Source organism: Narcine bancroftii, chromosome 6 (genome assembly GCF_036971445.1).
Source record: "Narcine bancroftii isolate sNarBan1 chromosome 6, sNarBan1.hap1, whole genome shotgun sequence".
Lineage (NCBI taxonomy): Eukaryota > Metazoa > Chordata > Chondrichthyes > Torpediniformes > Narcinidae > Narcine > Narcine bancroftii.
Window position 1 is genome coordinate 190493337 of NC_091474.1, and position 18636 is coordinate 190511972.

General features: G+C 40.7%; 1 protein-coding gene across 20 annotated transcripts in view; it reads right to left on the reverse strand.

The window, feature by feature from the left end:
- Positions 1–18636, reverse strand: part of bach2b (BTB and CNC homology 1, basic leucine zipper transcription factor 2b) — a 328595-nt gene that overhangs the window by 238297 nt on the left and 71662 nt on the right. For 13 of the 20 annotated variants that reach the window (XM_069887063.1, XM_069887062.1, XM_069887061.1 and 10 more), the window contains one exon: positions 17192–17246. The exons of the other annotated variants lie outside the window; for them this stretch is intronic. The gene's annotated coding sequence lies outside the window, so the exon portion shown is untranslated. The remainder of the gene's footprint in view (positions 1–17191; positions 17247–18636) is intronic. 20 annotated transcript variants of the gene reach the window in all.

Genomic DNA, 18636 nt, shown 5'->3' on the forward strand with positions numbered 1-18636 from the left:
AACTCAAATGCAGCCTCTGCTTATGTACCAGTCATGACAAAATTGGCATTAGGAATTTTTTTTTAAACTGGGCAGCTCTGTTGATTCTCTTTCACCTGCGCGGAGAATGCCTGCTGGTGAAGTGTTCTGGTAAACTTGTACCTCTCGCTTTGTTCGTCTTAGATTGGTCACAGTGTTCAAGCTACCGAAAGAAAAAAGAGACACACACCGAGAGCACTTCAGTTTATACAAATCTTTATTACTAATCTAAAGCTGATTTCAAACTACAATATGCAAGCCCTTCCCAATTATACTTATCAATGCCTGGACTGGTCCCAACTGCCGAAGCAAGGCAACACTTGTAGTAGGTTTTCGGGGCGTTGGTAGCAACTTTTCCACCTCCCCCGACCGGGACGTTGGTTGGACTCTAGAAGTTCTTCTTCTTGCTGAGAGATGTTTCCACCCCTCAGAGAGTCTGAAACTTCAGCAGCGGGACCATGGCTTATATTACCCAAAAATTGTTTACTCATAGCTTATCACTTTGAATAAATGGTTTACTTATCTTCAAGGTCTCACCTTACAGTCTGCGACCAACAAAAGACAACTGCATCTCTGGGCCTCATGGTGTAAATTAGATTATGTCTACTGATTCACATGCATCTCTGGGCCCCATGGTGGAATTTAGATTATGTCTGCTGATTAATGATTCATACATTTTTCTCAAAGTAGGTTACTGAGCAAAAGCATGGTTTAAATCCTCCATTACATGAAGTAAAGGATGTTACTTTTGAAATAATCACTTTTGCTGTTGTTCAACCAGACATTCACACTCACCTCCTGATACTCTAAGCTGAGACACTCTGGCCCAAAGAAAGTATTCCTATTTGGCCATATCTTTGAACCCACTCACAGATCTTTACATCACTTTTGGTATTTACTGCACACAGTTGTATTAAAGGTATAGTGTTCATTATAGCTCCAAAATGAAAACGTACTTTCTCATAAACTACCCCATATTATACAAGAAAATTCTCTGGACAAACTCAGAAGGTCATCATCAGTAAAATCCTATTAATTCATTATCCAATGGTTCGGCATCTATCTTACCAGGTGATGTTTATCACGCTCCCTTTCAATTCACCATTGCCGCAATCCCAATTTCTTTCCGAACAATAGGGCTGAACACTTTTCAACTTATTGGACCCTATTTTCTGCAGTTCTTTTAATTTCATCAGGGTCCTGGTTCCTACACCCTCTTTCAACCTGATAGTGCTCAATTCCTGGATTCCCTCCCTGTTCAATGGAGCCGCAGTACCTGCACTCTCTTTCAAATCACTGGGATCCAGGTTCCCATGCTCCCTTTAAACATATCTGGTTCACTGCAAAATTTATTATAATGCTAAATATAATGAAATAAAAGTGAAGTGTTGAAGTATGATAGGAAATTGTATTCAATAGCCCAGAATTGGACTGGATTATTGGAGTTCTGCTACATGCATAAAAAATAACAATCAATCTTCCACTGATTTTCCAAGATCAAAAAGGATAAGTAAGTTTATAATCCTAAGGGAAGATCCAGATATAAAACAGTAAATGCTAGAAATATTCTGCACATCAGACAGTAACTATTGAAAGAGAAACGGAGCTAATGTTTCAGGCCAATGACAGACATTAATTTATAATTTAATTAAACAGTTGGCTCTTACTTGAAGTGAACTTGTTTCCAGTTCGGTATAATAAAGGCAGAATAAATAACCCACAACAAAATAAGAACCAAGATGAAAAAAGAAAAAAACATGAATATGTGATGTAGTGAGCATATATAAAGGACCACAACTTGGAATAGCTGCAGATGAGTGTGTGCCCACCAAATTGTTATGCCTTTCCCCAACCAGAAACCCTGGATGAACAATGAAATCCAGAACCTGCTGAGCACGCGAACACAGGCATTTAGGTCTGGAGATCCAGAACAACACGTACGTAAGAAGCAGATATGAGATACGGAAAGCCATCTCCCGGGCTAAGTAGAAATTCTGTACAAGAATAGAAACAACGAAGGATACCTGATAATTGACATAACCTGCAACAAAAGCAAATCCAGTGGAATAGCAGAGCTCAATCCCTTCGATGTCCGATTTGATCACCAGATCCCCATGTCTCCTGATGATCCTCTCCTGTCAGTATCCAAAGATGACATTCTGGCTGCCTTCATGAGAGTGAATCCAAGGAAAGCATCCAGTCCAGATGGAGTATCTGGCCGAGTACTTGCAAACCTGTACTGACCAACGTGTCAATGGATTCATCGATATCTTCAACATCACACTCCCACAGGAGATGACTGTGGACTTCAGGAGGAGAAAATCAAGGTGTACAATTCAGTAAACATTGGGAGACCAGAGAATGTGAAGGTGAGTAAATTTAAATTCCTCGGAGTCACTATCTCGGAGGACCTTTCCTGAACCCAACATACTAATGTTATCGCGAAGAAAGCATGTCACCACCTCAAGAGTTGAGGAGGTTCGGTATGATGGTGGAAACCTTGGCAAACTTCGATTGATGTGCAATGGAAAGTGTGCTGACTGCATGCATCACGGCCTAGTATGCGAACCATTACTTCTGCAAAAGCTCTGAAAATGGTAGTGGGCAGAGCCCAACATATTACAGGCACAACTCCCCACCATCAACAAAATCTAGATGTAACATTGTAATTGGAGAGCAGCAGCAATCACAGATCCACACCACCTAAGACATTCTCTGTTCTCACTGTTGCTGTCAGAGAAGAGGTATAGTTGCCACAAGACTCATACCACCAGGTTCACAAACAGTGGCTACCATCAGACTCCACAACAACAAACTCAATCAGAAACTCATTTAAGGGCTCTTACTTTGCACATTCTTTCTTATTGAATATAGGTCACTCGTCTGAGTGTTAGTGGTACCATGTAACCTAGTACTACGTGTCGCATGGTCAGGTGGTCGGTGACTAAACCAGCTACCCCACCAGGCTTGACTGGTGCGGAGGGTGACTATACACCCTGCAGGATGAAAATCAAGACCTGTCAAAGGGCAAACAAACCTTCTCATAAGGTCAAGGCACGGAAAGGACATCCCTAGCGTCGAAGTTTGGTCTGGCAATTCACTGCAACAGAACTTCCCCCAGCTGTCTTGGACCTCAACATGCTGCTAGATCCGGGAGGTGATGTCAAGAGGGTGGATCTGGACCTGTACAACCCCCTACTCATCTAAATTCCATTCATGCACACGCTGATCCTCTCTGAGGATCCAAGTCCTATAGTGACAGACAAGTGGCGAAGCAGTAGGCTTGACGAGCTAGGAATCGTAGACATAAGTCTGCATGCAGGCAGCAGGGGGGAATCGTAGACACAAGTCTGCATGCAGGCAGCAGGGGGAGAGTGGGTACAAATGGATTACAGAACAGAGATTCAGTGAGGCAGCACCTTCTGCAGCTGAGCAGCCCTCCTGCTCACCCTACAATAAGGGGAAGGCTTAAAAAAAAGTGGCTCAAACAAAGCCTGCTCACACCAACCTGGCCAATCTGCTATGGCTAGTGGGTCGTCCAAAACTAGTGACAAAAATCACAAGCAGAATATGATCACATATCAAACCCCACAAACTGACTGAAAGGAACCTTCGTCATCCTACGGGTTGGATAGCCAAAAGAAAAGGATCACTGAAAATTTATTTTCTTATGTTGGACACACTTTGTTTACATTTCACTCTTTCGTATACATATCCTTTATTCTCGAGTATATTTATAGTTACCGACAAGTCGAAATTCTGCCACGGAAAATAATCTCAGGATTGTATGCGATGTCATATATTCACTCTGATAATAAATCTGAACTTTGAACTTCAAAAATAGTGATATTTTTAATTCAGTGCAGGATCACAATACCAGTAAAATTTAGCCATTGGTTTTATTACTCCATGCCCTCACTTTTTACTGGTCTGGAGCCAATAGATTCCAATGGGATTGTGCAATATTTACCAACATAGTTGTCCAAATCCTTCAATAATTTTAGAACATGACCTTTAACTATTTCTACATCATATAATTCAAATTGTTCTCCATTGAGATGGATTAACCCCATTATCATAGTTGGCCAGTCGATGTAAATATTAGTTTTATCTGAGTTTTAAGATTTAAGAAATTATTACAGCAATTTCTCCTCAGGAATATTTTTACTTATTTAAATAATCCTAAAGACACTCTCTAATTATAATTGTAAGCAATGCAGAAACAGCATTTGGAAAATATAAATATGACGGTGTAGTGGGTCGCTACGGTTATAGCTCGAGGTTGAAGAAATAAGACACTCATGCGAAGGGAGTGTAATCGACACTGGCTTTTTTGGGCTGCAGCTCTGCCTTTTATAGGCAGCGGGCCACATCACCACCAGGGCGTGGCTTGAGCAGGACTGACTGCCAATTGGCTGTCCTGGATCAGCGGACCCGGATTAGACGCCCTGCGATCAACTGGCAGTGATTGGTCAATTCAACTGCTATTACTGTGGCCTGTGGGAGCGGATCTCTCATCCCACATGCTGTTTGCTCGATTTCCATGTCTGATGGCTGTTTGCTGTGTTGGCCCACGGAGTGGACTGCGGGCCGCTATATGACACCCCGCCCAGAACCAGTGATCAGGACACTGTCTTTTGGAGGTCGACCCCTGCACCATGGAGTCAGGTGTGACCAGCTGGTTAAAGCCCAAGTGGGCCGGTTTCAGCCGGTCAAGCATGAAGGTCTCTTCCCCGTTGCCAATGTCCAACACGCAGGTGGAGCTGTTGTGTCTGACAACACAGTATGGCCCTTCATAAGGCCACTGGAGAGGTGGCCAGTGAGCCCCGTGTCGGATGAATACATAGAGACAGTCTGCAAAGTTCTTTGGAACAAAGGTGCTGGCTTGATTGTGGGCTCTGGGCCACACTGGGGCGAGTGAGCCCAGGTGCTCATGCAGTTGAGACAATGTGGCCACCTGGAAGCAGCCAGGAATTCACGCGGGATGACCAGAGGCATGCCATAGACCAACTCAGCAGAGATTCTCCTTTAGGGCGGAACGGATGCCTAGGGAGTTCGTCGGCCCAGTTCAATCTGGTGAGTTGGGCCATCAGGGATGTCTTCTTCAGGTACCTGTGGAACCTCTCCACCAACCCGTTGGCCTGCAGGTGGTATGCTATGGTGAGGTGGAGTTGAGTCCACAGCCTGGTAGTGAATTGGCCCCCCCACATCAGATGTTAAGTGTTTGGGGAGCCCAAAACCTGCCACCCAGGTGTTCAGTAATGCCTGTGCACTTTTCCGTGGAGTTTACAGGTAGTGGCACCACCTCTGGCCATCTGGTCAGTCAGTCGACTATGTTCAACAGATAACATCCACCTCTGCATATAGGTAGGGGCCCCTCAATGTCTATGTGCACATGGCTGAATCAACAGCGTGCTAGTTCGAAGGACTGTGGAGAGGCTTTAATGTGGGTCTGGACCCACTGAGTGACCTCTTGCGGAAGCTGTGCCAGACATACTTGTTGGTCACCATTTTAACTGTAGTCCTGATAGCAGGGTGAGCTAAATTGTGGACCGAATCGAAAACTCGCCTCCTCCACGTGACCAGAACGACGTGGCATGGTTTATTAGTCGAGGTGTCGTAGAGCAGCATGCAGTTACTTGGGGTGATCTGGATGTCCTCCAGTTGCAGGCTGGTAAGTGCTGTCTGATACGTCGGTATATCAGGGTCCACCTGCTGCACTTCAGCCAGGACTGCATAGCCGATACCTGGAGTGGGGTGCATGCAAGGATAGCTGGATGGGATAGGACATCAGCTACCACATTGGACTTGCCAGCAATATGTTCAATGTCTGTCGAAAATTCAGATATGTAGTACAGGTTTGAGACCTTGCTGAAAGCAAAGGTAACTGGTTTGTGGCCTGTGTAAATTTTGAACTTCCTGCCCTCCAGGAAGTAATGGAAATGCCGAATTGCCAGGTATAATGCTAACAGCTCCCTATCAAAGGCACTGTTCTTGAGCTCTTGGTGGCCTGAGATGTTTACTGAAAAAGCTCAGCGGTTGCCACTGTCTGTTAACCAGTTGTTCAAGTACATCCCTAACCACTGTATTGGAGGCGTGTACCATGTCTGCAGTCAGGGTGGCTGTCCTTGAGGCCAAAAGAAGGGTGACATTGGCTAGGGGGCCTTTGATTGCTTGGAAAGTCTCGATTGCCTACTGTGTCCATTGAATGTCTTTTCTGGGCCCTGCCATGAGGGGAAATAGCAGACTCAAGATGTAGGCCGCTGCAGGTATAAAGTGATGATAAAAGTTCACCATTCCTGCAAACTCTTGCAGGCCCTTCCAAGTCGATGGTCTGGGGAAGGAACAAATAGCGACCACTTTGGCGGGCAACAGCCTGATGGCCCAGGAAATCAATTGTTTCTCGGCCAAACTGGCACTTGGCTGGATTGATAGTTAAGCCAAACTCACCTAGCCTGGAGAACAATAGTCTTAAGTGAGCGGTCTGCACAGTACAGATGTGGCTGGTGATTAAAATGTCATCAAGATAGACAAAGGCGAAGTGCAGATCCCAGATCACCGCGTCCATCAACCTCTGGAAAGTCTGAGTCGCATTTTTCAGCCCGAATGGCACATGGAAGAATTCAAACATCCAATGGGGGTTATGATGGCAGTTTTGGGAATGTCCTTGGGGTGAACTGGCATCTGATAACCCCTGATGAGGTCCACCTTAGAGAATATTCGTGTCCCTTGCATGTTAGTGGTGAAGTCCTAAATGTGGGGCACAGGATATGTGTCAGGTGTGGTGGCCTTATTAAGGCAGTGGTAGTATCCACATGGCCTCCAACCTCCTTCTGCCTTTGGTACCATATGGAGGGGGGAGGCGCATGGCTATCGGAGCACCGCACAATGCTGAGTTCCTCCATCTTTCAAAACTCTTCTCTAGCCAGGTTGAGTTTCTCGGGGGGAAGATATCATGCCCTGGCATGGAATGGAGGGCCCTCCATAATGATTTGTGTCTCATCTCATGTTTAGGTTCTGCCGAGATGAATTGGGGCGTAGTGATGGAGGAGAATTCCGCTAAGATTCGAGCGAATTCGTTGTCGGCAGTACTCATCGAGTGCAAGCTGGGGTTAGTAAGTTCAGTGCCCTTGAGTGAGAGTGTCTGAAATGTCCAGGTGCATTATATTCACCAGTAGAGAGTTGGCTCTCAGGAAATCAGCACCCAGTAACAGTTGTATGGCCGCCACCGTAAACATCCAAGTGAATTGTCTGTCCCCAAAGCCAAATATCCGATTGTTGGAGCTATTTGCTGCGTGCCCTCCTTGCCACTGTGAGCCTCAAGGCTGGATGGGGGAAGGACACTGTACTGTGACTTGGTGTCCACCAAGAAACATCAGGCCAACAGGAAGTCTTGGATGTGGAGGAGGCTATGCAGTTGGCCGGTCGTCATAGCTATCAACGATAGCTGACCTTGGCATTTCTCTGGAAAGCACGGAGAGCAACATCGAAATGCCTCAGTACCCCACCGTTGATAATAGAAACAGTATTGCTCACCAGTGGGGTTCGTCGCTCGGGTGGTCGGTCGGCAGGTTTCCTGGCTGGGCGTTGCTGATGAGGTGCCGTTACCTGTTCGAGCATAACACAGGCACCCCTTTTTGCTACCCATAGCATGCCTACTCAGGCAGCCACCTTCCTGGGATCGTCAGTCTTCTTCCGTGATGAACAGCCATATCTCTTCAGGCAGCCGCTCCAGGAAGATTTGTTGGAACAGCAGGCAAGAGGTGTGTCCATTATTGAAAGCAAGTATGTCACTCATGAGGGCAGAAGGGGCCCTGTCTCCCAGACTGTCTATCTGCAGCAGACAGGCCGCATGTTTGTGCTTCAAGAGCCTGAAATTGTGGGTTAATAGCTCCTTGATGGCCACATACTTACCTTGCTCCAGGGGCTGCTGGAGAAAGTCAATAATGTGGGCTGCAGTATCTTGATTGAGGGTGCTGACCACATTGTAGAAGTGCGTGTCATTGGCAGAAATCCAGCAAATGGCAAATTGTGCCTCAGCCTGCTGGAACCACACCCGTGGTTGTGATATCCAGAAGCCCGGCAGATTCAATAATACGGCGTTGATTGTAGGTTGATCTCCATCGTCGGGTTCAAAGTGCAATTTTGACCAATAGGGGTCACCACTGTAGCGGGGTCACTTCGGTTATAGCTCGAGGTATAATATGGTTATAGCTCAAGGTTAAAGAAAGAACACTCTTACATGAAGGGAGTGTAATCAACATTGACTTTATTGGGCTGCATCTCTGCCTTTTATAGGCAGTCAGCCACGTCACAACTGGGGCATGGCATGAGCAGCCTTTGGCAAACTAAAATAAATAAAATTATTTAGCTAGCTGCCAATTTGCTATCTCAGATCTGTGGTCCCGGATTGGACCCTGTGATCCGTTGGCAGTGATTGGTCGATTTACCCGCTATTACTCCAGCCTAGGGGAGTGGGTCTCTTATTCCGCGTGCTGTTTGCTCGATCGACGCGTTCAATGGCTGTTTCCTGTGTCGGCCTGTAGAACATGTAGAAAGGAGAAAGCAGCAGCTTGGCACACAAAAAAAGGAGTGGCGAGAAAGTGAAGAAAAAAAATTCTTTTAATGTAACGTCAACAGATTCCTCAAAGAAAGAGTGCTGGGGTTAATCCTGCCTTGTTCTTTAATTTTAGGCATTCACATAAACACAAAAGATGTTTATTTTATTCCTTAAAGGATCATTTTCATCCATCCACATATAACTGCTAATTTGCTAACAAGTTATAATCATTCAATCACACACAGAGAAGAATGAAAGAATTGGCAGTGTAACCCAGTTTTATGCTCTTTTCTCATTGCTATACAAATTTAAATGTTTCAGCAATTCTCATTCAGTCCCTGTGAAAATAAGATCTTGAGCTCCCTGCAGTTCAAAAAAACAAATTAGTGCAAAAAGACTGATACTCCCCAAGCCTTGACTACATTTTTGGAAAGCTGTGGTCCAGAATTCAAGCAATTGGCAGCCTCAAGCAACCAGCAAAAAATTGCGATAAACAAATAGGTAAAAAATACAAAAGTTTAAAATTGGTACGCCTCACCATTAGTTCACCAATCACGCAACACGCAATCTCAAGCGACCAGAATATTTTCTTCTCCAGTATCTACCAATTCCCATAGATGCAGGAGATCAGTTTAACTGTATTCAATTTTTGTGTCCAAACAAGCAAAATGCAAACAAATTCAAACCTTGAAGATAACAATCACCTGACTCATTTGCCAACAATGACCTAACATGTATCTCAACCAACAGAAAATAAAATGTGGCAGGTTGTAAATAAATGAGAAGTGGCAAGATGAACTCACAGTGCTGCCTGAACCTAGATGACAGCAATTAAAATAGTTCAAATAATTTTTATGTATGTATTTATAAAACATATTCCAATAAATCTCAATTTGCACATTACAGAATTCATCCTTGATTACTTCCATGTGTCATTTTATTTATTTTAGTTTGCCAAAGGCTGCTTTGTGCATAGGATAATTGAAGTCATTAGATCTTTCCATTAGTGTTTTCAGGCAGTAGTGAGGGTATGCTGAAGATTATGTCAGTGCTGGGCAGAATTCCTCTATTCTTTCATTTTAAAATACTTTTATTGAGTTTAACATTTCAGCATAAATATAGAATTGACAATTACATAATAATTCATTTGTATACAAGTAACAACACACAAAAAAAGCCATTGAGAAAAAAAGTAGATAAAACTATATCAATAATTGGCAGTAATATATCAAAAACATGTTATTGAAATGATCTATGCAACCATTTGTTGAAGTTCTCTATTCTATTGTCAGGGACTAAGCACTTCAGAGCCAGGGCTGAGAATATTTGTGACTGTTTTCAGCTCATTTTCTTCTCACTTCAAAGTCATCTCAGCTCAATTTCAGAACCCCAAAGTGCATTTTTCCATTCTAACTCCGAATAACCTGAATCATTTGTTATCAATTATTATTACAGTTTTGGTAGTTCTTAGATGAGGGTTCCTACCCTCAGAGAATTGGGTTGGGATTCATGAAACATGTTCAAATCTCTTAAACAGAGCAAAATAAAAGAAGTTTATCCCTTGTCTGCAAGGGGTTTAAGGATTAGGTTACTGACATATAAGTAATACTGCACCTGATTTTGCCTCTTGGAATACCTCAAAATTTATTATAGATGTCAGAGTCATATTGCATTGAAACAGGCCCTTCAGCCCATCAAGTCAATGACAATCATGTTCCCATCTGCACCAATCTCATTTTCAGCGGTAGAGCAAATTATTCTGTCTTAAGTTCAATCCCACACTGAACCAAGTGGAAATCTATTGCCAAGCTGTACTTTTAAACACTTCAAGAAGTAAGATCATTGCTCCCTAATCAAAATGATGCAAAATTTAGCAAGATCAACCAGTCATTGCCAGTGACATGCATATTATAAAATGCATTTTCTTAAACTTGCAACGTGCCATAAAATATAGCTACTAAAGCAAAATTCAAAAATGTATTTTCTGCAGACTGTCAGATTCTTGGAAACTCGTCTCCCCTGATGTTAGTATATTAACTGATGCATAATTGGGCTGTCCAATCATGGTCGGTTAATATCCAATCTATATGAGTGTGGACAAGACACACAAAAAAAATCCTCTTCTTAAGGAGGTTGATGGTGCATGGCTACTGGTCCCCACCTTAAGAACTTTTTTTTTTACAATTGAGAGAATATTGTTTGGCTGCATCATTGAGTGGTATGGTAGCTTCAAAGGATTGGACAGGAAGTCAATACAGAGGAGATCACTATTGATGATATTCTCCAAAAGTGTTGTTTAAATAAGGATCAAAGAATGATTGAGGATCCTCACAATCCAGCACGTGGCATCTTTGAACCACTACCATCATGGAGGACGTACAAGATCATCAAAATTAAGACAGTCAGGTTGGGAAATAGCTTCTTCCCATAGGCTATGAGATTGATGAACAGTATCCAACAACCATGGGTCTCTTATAAATGAAACAGGCAAATTATTCCAAAATATTTATATATATTTATATTTAGATGTGATTATTATGGGCCACGTATGTGTGCGCATCATGGTTCAGAGAAATGCTGTTTTGTCTGCTTGTACATGTATAGTTAGATGATGATAAAGTGAAGTTGAATTTGATTAATCTTTTGCTGTGTGGCCCCCATTCCTCAATGCACCATTTCAGGGCACGCACACAAATCAGTTAAGTTTGAGAGCTAGGTAGGGACAAATAGAAGAGATGGAGCTGGAGAATGGAATGGTAGACAGGAAGACAAGGTCAGGGCAAGGTCTGCTGCATGCAATCAGCAAGGTGAAGGGAGTTTTGTACAAACCTTGCATTGCAATTACCATGGAATGTCTATTTTTTGGAGACAGCTAAATAATTGCTGTGTGTCATGGTAGGCAGATATAATGAGTTTGGGGGAATGGATGGACATCCTTACCCTGGACCAAGATAAAACCTGTAGGAATGATGGCATCAATAATTCATTGGATGACATAACCATAACCATATAACCATTTACGTAGTTGTAGCAACAGCCTGCAGGTTGGCCCTCTCTCAAATTATTTCTGTCCTCTTTAGGTCAAATTTAATTTGCACTGAAGCAAACTCTAGAGGCATGTCAGAGAAACACAAGAACTGCTGGAATCTTGTGTGTACAAAGAGTAGCTGGCGGTATTCGGCGGGTTAAGCAGCATCCATGGAGAGAAATGGATAGGTGTTTCAATTTAGGACCCTTTGTTGAGACTAAAGTGGGTAGGACAAATAGTAAACATAAAAAGGTGTAGGGTCTGGATAGGGTTCATGAAATGATAGGATATTGGACAACTGAAGGTAACAGGTAGTGAAAGAGGGAGGAGATCACTGGTGGGGTGCAGTGTCATTTGAAACAAATTTGAATGGGAGGATCCAGATCAGGGTGGGGTTACCTAAATTTTAAAAAACAAACATTCATGCTGTTGGGTTTAAGGCTCTTCAGGAAGAACATGATGTGCTGTTGCTCAAGTTTACATTTGCTCTCACCCTGGCAAAAGATGAGGCAGAGGACAGACATGTCTGCATCCAAATGATGAAGGGAATTAAACTGGCTGGCAACCGAAAATTCCAGTTTGTGCCTAAGGACAGAGAGCCATTACTTGATGAAATAATTTCCCAATTTGCATTTGGTCTCACAGATTTAGAGAAGGCCACATTTTGTGCACTGAATGCAGTAGATTGGATTGGAAGAGGTGTAGGTGAAACTCTACCTCACCTGTATGGGCTGCTTGTAGTGTTGGATGGAGGTGAGGGGGAAGATGCATCGATAAGTGGTGCACCACTTTGAAGCATTTTGAAAGCCAGTTTCTTCTGAAGTTAGCATAAACTCTTTAAGCTACTCCAATGTTAATGAAATATTGATGCATATAGATGCACATCACAGCTGACATCTAGGAGATGTAAGGTGATTACATAAATACCATGTGTTAACATATAAGGTGACAGTGTGTATAATATAACCCTCAGAATTTCCACTTAAAATGTAGATTTTGAGCTATAGTCCCTATATAAGACTGCCCCAAGTCTGGCACTTACCTCTGAGAACTTACTGTCCATGTCTACTACATGCTTCTCTCGAATCGGCCAGTGTTGAGTTCCTCCTCTCATTGCACATTTATTCCTGGATATACAGTAACTGGTCACAGCAAGATTTATTTTGATTTGCCTAACGAGGCAGTTTAAACAGGACATATGCTGGGACCCTAGCTGATTGTAACTGTTTGCCAGCTGTTGTAGATTTCAGGTTTATTGTCAGAGTACATACATGATATCACATAAAACCCTGAGATTCCTTTTTCTGCAGGCAAGGCAGAATGAGTACTTATAGGTAGTGCAAAAAAACTCTACACAGTGTATACATGTAAACAAATAAAGAATTGTAAAACAGTTAAAAATGTTAACAAACTGACTGTGCAATACAGAGAGAAGTTTTAAAAAATCAATGAAGTGCACAAGTAAGAGCCCTTAAATGAGTTCCTGATTGAGTTTGTTATTGAGGAGTCTGATGGTGGAGGGGTATCAGCTGTTCCTGAACCTGGTGGTGTGAGCCTTGTGTCACCGAATCCTCTTTCCTGATGGTAGGAGCAAGAACAGATCATGTGCTGGGTGGTGTGGATCCTTGATGATTGCTGTTGCTCTCCCAAGGCAGCATTTCCTGCAGATGTTCTCAATAGTGGCGAGGGCTTTGTTTGTGATGTCCTGAGCTGTGTCCATTACCTTTTGGAGGGCATTATGCTCAGCATATTGGTGTCCCCATTCCAGACTGTGATGTAGCCAGTCAGCACACTTTCCACAACACATCTGTAGAAATTTGCCAGGGTTTCTGGTGTCATACCAAACCTCTTCAAACTCCTGATGAAGTAGAGGCACATACATGTTTTCTTCACAATGCCATTAGTATGTTGGGTCCAGGAAAGATCCTCTGAGATAGTGACTCCCAAGAACTTATTTGCTCACCCTGTCCACCTCCTATCTCCCAATGATCACTGGATTGTATACCTCTGCTTTCCCTTCCAGAAGTCAACAATTAGCTCCTTAGTTTTGGTGACATTGAGTGCAAGATTGTTGTTGGTACATCATTCAGCCAAGTTTTCAATCTCCCTCCTATATACTGACATCACCTATCTTTATACAACCCACTAATTTGGTATCATCGACAAATTTGTAGATGTGTTATTGTTGTACCAAGCTATAGGTGTAAAGTGACTAGAGCAGGGGCAAAGAATGAAAATGGCAACTGATTGCTTCGTATGCTATGCTGTTATTTTAAGGTATGTTAGACAGGTTAATAATACATTTTTAAATGTTTTTATATTACATTACTTTTAATCTAACTTCCAAACGTACATAGAAAAATATATAATGGTAGGACCGTAAGTCATGCAAGTGTTTTATGCTGTTCTCCATCACCATGGGGGACACTCTAAACTATAAGATATTAAGGTTCAGATTTTACATTTGGCGAACAAGATAACACCTAGTTTTGAGGTGATATTTTTAGAGTTCAATTCTGTCTTAAACATCAACATACACAGTAGTTTAATTGTAGTTAATGTGGACATGATGTGCCAAATAGCCACTTTCTGCATTGTAAATATTATGGAATTATTCAATGATGTAACTCTCCAATCATAACTTACTATTTTTGGAAATCTGACTGTATATTATAACACACAAATTCACAAGGTTATGTGATCTCATTTCTGAGCATTTAAATGCAATCATGCCAGAGTACCATTTACCTTCTTAAAACATTCCCAAAATCGTATCTCTTAAACAAATTTTAACAGTAAGTAATCTAGAAAATCAAAACAAAACAATGAAATGAAACTTTTTCCTTTTAAACGTTTCCCTAATTAATACAACAGCTGAAAGTACAGCTCTGCACATGTATTAGTTATGACATGTCCTGGCCATGTCCAACTCTAGCCCAGTATCAGAAGCAAATGATCTGGTACTTACTTCACTCTTGTTTGAGGAATTCTACAATGTACAAATTGGCCATTGCAGTTCCTACATTACTATTATAACAGCAGTACAAAACCATTTCCTTGCTTGTAATTGGAGCAAAACCTAGAGAAGCTGGACCCACAAAAAGAGAATATTCTAGAAACAGAATATCCTGCAGATGGAAGTGGCATCAATGTGGAGGTAAACCAAGTCAACTTTTCAGGTCCAGGACAAGGATCCTTCATCAGAAGTGGAAAAGCAAGAAAACAGGTTTGTTAAGATGTAAAAAGGGGGAGAGGTGGAGAGAAGCCTGTGACAGGGTGCTGACCAAAACTGTTGAGGTAACAATTACTTTAAAACCAAGAGTTAGTAGTTGAAAAAAAGATTGAGAGATACAGCCACCAAATTGATGAGTGCTAATAAAAAGAGTACCTTAAATCATTCGATTCAATATTAAATCGCAAGGACTGTAATGTACTCAGACCAAAGGTGCAATATTGTTCCTCAAGCTTGTGTTGAACATTGCTGTAGGTGGCCAATACCAGAAAGGTCGTAAGATTGGGGCAGAGAATTAAGTCTGGAAGAAGAACCTATTGAGTACTTCCAAAATTCTCTGCTTTTGTTTTGTTACTTGGAACGTATTAGCCAAAATCATGAAAGGAAATATAGAAATTTTCTTATGTTGAGGTTTTCTCATTAAAAAAAATATTGTACCCACTGTAAAGCAACTGTTTATTGTGAGGTGCTTGGTACAAAATATTATTGTCATCTCAATATACCAATAAAAATTAAATTTAAATACTCATCATGCAAATCTTACTTACAATCCATAAATAATATAAAAATAGATGGAAAAGACATGCAAGTCCATATGAAAACACCAGTATAATTTTAAATCCACATGCCCTTGCAAAGCAAAGACAATAAGCCTTTTCAGGCAGACTAGCCATCTGCTCAAATAAGTTACACACAAAGTCACAAGGCAAACAACAGAATCACCCTTTTATGTCTGAGGGTGAATTACTCCAACTAATTGAACTTAACAACAGTGTAAGAAATCAAGTTATTTAAGTAACATTGGTAATTTAACTTACCAAAAAAAAACCATTATCTACTCATGTTCAATATGATGCTTTCAGAACTCTGTACACAAATTTCTTTTTTTAGATACAATGGCATTTAGTAACACCTGTTTCGTACCATAATTTCCAAGTTCAGTAGCATTTGTTTCGGTTCAATCTTTTTCTGCAGGTTAGCATGTTTTCTAATAAATAACATTTTATTTAATTTTTTAACTTCATTTTTTAATTAAATAATATTTAATTTAAATAATATTTCTTAGCTAAAGAATACTGCAATCATGGATATGATACATTTTCTCATGCACCACAGAACTAAATTTTTGGTGAAAAGAGACAAATTTCTTACACATATACACAAAAGTGCATGAGAAATTCTTCAGGTCCTTCAGTATCCTGTGGCGGCAAATTTATATGGTATGGTATAACCACCGTTTCAGCCCTGTGAACTTTGTCATACCCTTGACCTACTGAGTTTCTTCAGCACTTTTGTGCATTTACTACAATCACAGGGTCTGTAGATTTTCTTGTCTAACTTTTCTATTTCTGATTTTAATTTGTCCTAAAATAATTCAATGTTTTTAAAAAAGCTAGAAAAGCATATCCTTCCACTGAAGTGTTATTCCTTCATCTTATTAATGAGATCAGCAGGTTAATGGGGATCCTGTGAGAAATGGAAATTAACCAATTCCTCCTTTGCAAAAACAGGTCCATGATACAGATCTCTCAAGAGCATTATGTACTTGCCACTAGTGTCTGGGGTCTGGACCAAATCCCGAATATTTTTTCATCTTTTAAGGTGATCTCCTCATTGACTTAGGATGAAAATGGATCAGGGTTGGGTTGATGGGAGAAGTAAACAGTTACTTCACCATAATGACTCTCCACCTTAGAAGAGTCCTGGAGATCCATACTACTTCCAGCACTTGAGTGAACAAGTGTTTTTTTTTTCATTTGCTGAATAACATGGAGACAAAGCTTATCTGTTGTTCCTTTTCTATGCATCCTTTCATGGGAAACCTCATGACATCAGGACAGAAAGGGAATCAGACAGCTAATGAAGATTTGACTTCCTGAACAGTTTTGGGTGCATTTTATTAATTTTGGGCTGCTGATCACGAAAATCACCTTAACATTTTGCTATCACATACTATTGTTTAGATATAACCTATTTTTGTGATTTCTTGTCATATTTTTAACATGCTTCAAGCATATCATTAAAAATTCATTTTCTGCTTTTGTACTTGGACATCTTCTCTGCTGATCTTGGTGCAGCCAGTGACAAACATGGTGAAAGGTTCCACCAGGACATTGCAACCATGCAAAAGTGGTATCAGGGCCACTGGAATCCATCAATTCTGGTTGACTATTGTAGGACACAAGAGACATCACACATTGAGTACAAATGATATTCAGCGGCAAAACATTTTTAGGTCAGTTAAACTAACACAATATGTCAGCATCAATATGCGATTAAACATACTACATTCAATAAAAGTTAATTTAATATTTCTCCAACTTTCTATGTGATACAGCAAATCTGAAATTACCTTTGTGATCAACTTGTAGTTGTCTATCATAATCCCTTTTTTTCAGGAAGCAAACCTTTTGAAAAAAATGTGTTGTCCAGTGTTAAATTACCTTAAGACTATGAGTCTTTGGGGTTGGCTTGTGCTCAGTCAGAAGTAAGAATTTAAAACTCACAAAAGAATTTGACTTCTACACAAAATCTCAAGAACTAACGTGCAATTTAAAAAACAGCTAAATCTCTGACCCAGTTCAATTCACATGGAAGTTTGTAACCTTTATTTTTGTTAAGACTATGCTGTCTAATTCAGATCAAAAAATTCTATTTGTTATTACTTAATTTTAAAGCTGGGTTTATTCTTTATTAGAAGTTGACTTCAGAATCGGTGTGCCATATAAGTTGTTCATTAATTTTTAAAAGCCTTTTGAGAATTTAATAGCTTTCTCAGAACCCAATTTTCAATTTTCTTTTAATTCTCTGAGCAATCCAATCATTCACTGTAATTCTGGCATTGTAATATACTTTATAATTCTCAGATTTTGTCACTTGTCTGAAATTAGACGCAATTGTATTTTTTTAAAAAACATTGAATTAGTTCATGAAAGAAAAATTGAAAGATAATGGGTAAATAACTAGAGAATGAAATAAACTGGACTGCTTTTATGCAAAGTTAATATGGGCATACCGAGCCAAATGGCTTTAAACTGTGGTGTTGTCATTATTTTTGATTATTCTGTTCTTTGACTGATAAACACTTCATCTGTACCCAGAGTGAATTAGTGCAACCAAGGAGCTTGCTTTTGATGCTGGTATTATACAAACTAGTTTAAATCTGAATTCAATTTGTACAGACTGAAGAATAAAGAGAATACATTGTAAATCACATATACAAAAGTTCCCTATAATCAACTGCATTCACTTCCGGACAACTCTTCAATAATTATGTCACAGGTCACATGCCATTCTGTGAACATCATCCCACATTATTTTCAGCTGCTAGATCAGTAACCAATAAAAAAAAGCAAGCATTACAAAGCTCATTTTCTTCATCAATGGAAATGCTATCAACAAGACTTCAACAATGCAGCTGAGTAGGCCAGCTAGGGAAATATTTCTCTGAATTTTGCAATCCCTATTTGTAGGGAACAACTTGAACTTGTTTTGGTACCCTGCCTGTAATTGTATAGGAAACGTGAATTGCTTTGTATTTTATCATTCCTTGGGAACTCTTAATTAAACTCTAATTTGCTGAACAATAACATAAGCTCTCCAGAATGACCTAGAAGGTGGATGTAGTGGTGCATTCAGCTACAGTCGATTGAAATGCCAGCTTTTTTCCCCTCATTCCCATGCCACGAGATATTAGCTAGATACAGTGGAGTGGAAGGGAAAGAGAAGGTGTTGTGAATGACAATATTGCTGTTAACTCCAATCTTCTTCATATAACCTCAAGCATCTGGTTAAAGG